We start from the raw sequence: 2,567 nt of genomic DNA, 5'->3' as shown, positions 1-2,567 counted from the left end.
GTGCTTTAGGAGCAGAGCAATGATTGCCTCAAGCCCGCCTGCTTCAAGGAAGAACGGGACTGCTCTGAAGGGGGAGGGCCAGCCCTGTAGCCAGGTAGTCTTCCTGTGCACTGTGCACTCTCTCAGTTCCGTACCCAGGCTCAGCCGGGTGGAAGGAACAAGGGGAAGAACCCGAGCTGTATCAAAGGTACTTCTATGAGGCATGCCGGCCATCATTAAAGGTGCTTCTACATTGAAGTGCACTTCTAACAAGGCAGCTGAGCCTGCATCTTTTTCTTTTTCAATATATTTTATTGATTTTTCACAGAGAGGAAGGGAGCGGGATAGAGGGTTAGAAACATCAATGAGAGAGAAACATCAATCAGCTGCCTCCTGCACACCCCCTACTGGGGATGTGCCCGCAACCAAGGTACATGCCCTTGACCGGAATCAAACCTGGGACCCTTGAGTCCGCAGGCACTGAGCCAAACCGGTTAAGGCTGCATCTTTCTTTTTAATGAGGGTAACAAGCCATTGATTACATGTTACTCACTCTATTCACTCTTCAAATTTTATAGTCAACTATGGGAAAGGCTGCAACAGGTAATTAAGAAAAAAAAAAAAAAGAGTGTATCTGATGTGGCAAACACAAGGAAATATCCAACATCACCCACAAACAATTTAGAAAATGACAGCATTTTCACCATTGAAACCGAGCAAGGTTTGAACACATGAAGGCCTGATGAAGGCCTGGTCATGGCCTCTGGGACCAGACAGAGCTGGGTAGGCCCCTGGCTCCTCTGTATATTGATCCTGTGAACTTGGATGAGTTGGTTGTCTTCTCTAAGCTTCAGTTTCAACTTCTGAAACTAGAGGTAGCATAGACCTCTTAGGGTGATGAAGAATTTGAGGAAATAATGCATATAAAAGTACTTAGCGGGGTCCATACTAACTGGTAGTAAGCCTCCAATATAGGCTCGATAAATGCTTAAGTAGTGTTATACTCTGGCACAACATTTTTACTTCTGGGAGGAACTAATGCTAGATAAAGAGAACCCTTAAGCACAGAGAATTTGACTAGAAATGTTATGATAGCCAAAATGTAGAACCAACCCAAATATTGAACAACAGGAGAATAGTTTAATAAACTGGAGTAAAGCCTCTTGATAGATGATTATGCAATAATTAAAAATATTAACATTGAATTCATCATAATAGACATACTTATTTAAAATTTTTTATAATAGCTTCATTGGGATATAATTCGAATGCCATAAAATTTACCTAGTTAAGATGTATAATCCAATGATTTTTAGTATGTTCATAGATTTGTACAACAATCACCAAAATCAATCTTAGAATATTTCTATCACCCCCAAAATGCTTTTTTAAAATGAGAAACAATAAAAGGAAACAAGTTTGTTACTACTGTGTTATCACAACTATTCAAACAACATGGGAAGAAAATATGTCAAAATGTTACCCGTATTTCAGTGATGGGACTTTTTCTTTGCCTTAGTTCTACTATTCTAGATTAAGATTCCTATAAGCAGGGTGTGTTAATTAGCTAATGAGAGAAAGTAAATTTTAATTTTTAGAAATTGTATACTGTATTACAGTTTGGCTGCAAGGAACATAAAACTCCAGTAAGACCAGCTCAAAAAATAAGAATTTATTTTTTATCTCATAAAAGGCATTTGGAGCTTAATGTACATAATACTGTTAAAAAGAGCCAAATGTAATATGAATCTGATTCAAATCAAGCAATAAAAATGATCACGAAAATTAGAAACGGACTGGATAGTTGGTGATAGTAAGAGATGCTTGAACGTAGTGAGCAGCAGCAGCTATTCTGTGACCATGAGGTCAAAGGCATGAGAGAAAGGCTGAGGGGTTCACAGAGGCCTTGGCCTGCCACCTTAGAACTGCTGAAATGGTTCTGCAGCTCCATGGCACTGATAGTTAAGGCATAACTTAAGGGGAGATGGAGAGGTTAACAGACATTACAGGGTTAATGACTGATGGTGGGACAGGGTGCCCTGGGAGCACAGTTTTCTCAGACACTGGGAGTGAACATGAGTAGCTTCCTGGAGAAAGTAGTGCCATGGCTGAATCCAGCACGATGAGCAGGATTCCGAAAAGTGGGTGAAGCTTAGGGAATGGTCTCCAGGCTGAGATAATAGTAGGTACACAGGCTGGTATTAACGAGAGCAGGCAAGTGTGGGAACCGCAGGAAAACTAAAGGGGGTGGTGAGCGATGGGGATGGACAAGAAGGTGGGATTCAGATCATGTCATAGATGATTTGGGGGCCTATATCAAGGAGTTAAATGTTAATCGTGAGGCCGATGCACGAGAAGAGGAAGTCTTCTAAGAACTGACACCCCCTGCCTCTCTGATTGCAGTCCACGTGGGCAGTTTCCATGTCACTTTCCACATTAGTTTCCTCAGCTTCCCTGGCTTCCCCTGAGAACTCAGGAGAGAGGTTTCTAAAGAGTCAGCAAACCAAAGGAGCCGTTTGCCGAACCCCTGAGGGACATTGGGAGCAGGGGGTCAGTTCTCTGTGTGTCGGGTGCTGGCAGCAGCAGCA

The sequence above is a fragment of the Plecotus auritus genome (genome assembly GCF_963455305.1).
Source record: "Plecotus auritus genome assembly, chromosome: 12".
Taxonomy (NCBI): Eukaryota; Metazoa; Chordata; class Mammalia; order Chiroptera; family Vespertilionidae; genus Plecotus; species Plecotus auritus.
Note: the sequence above shows the minus strand (reverse complement) of the source record.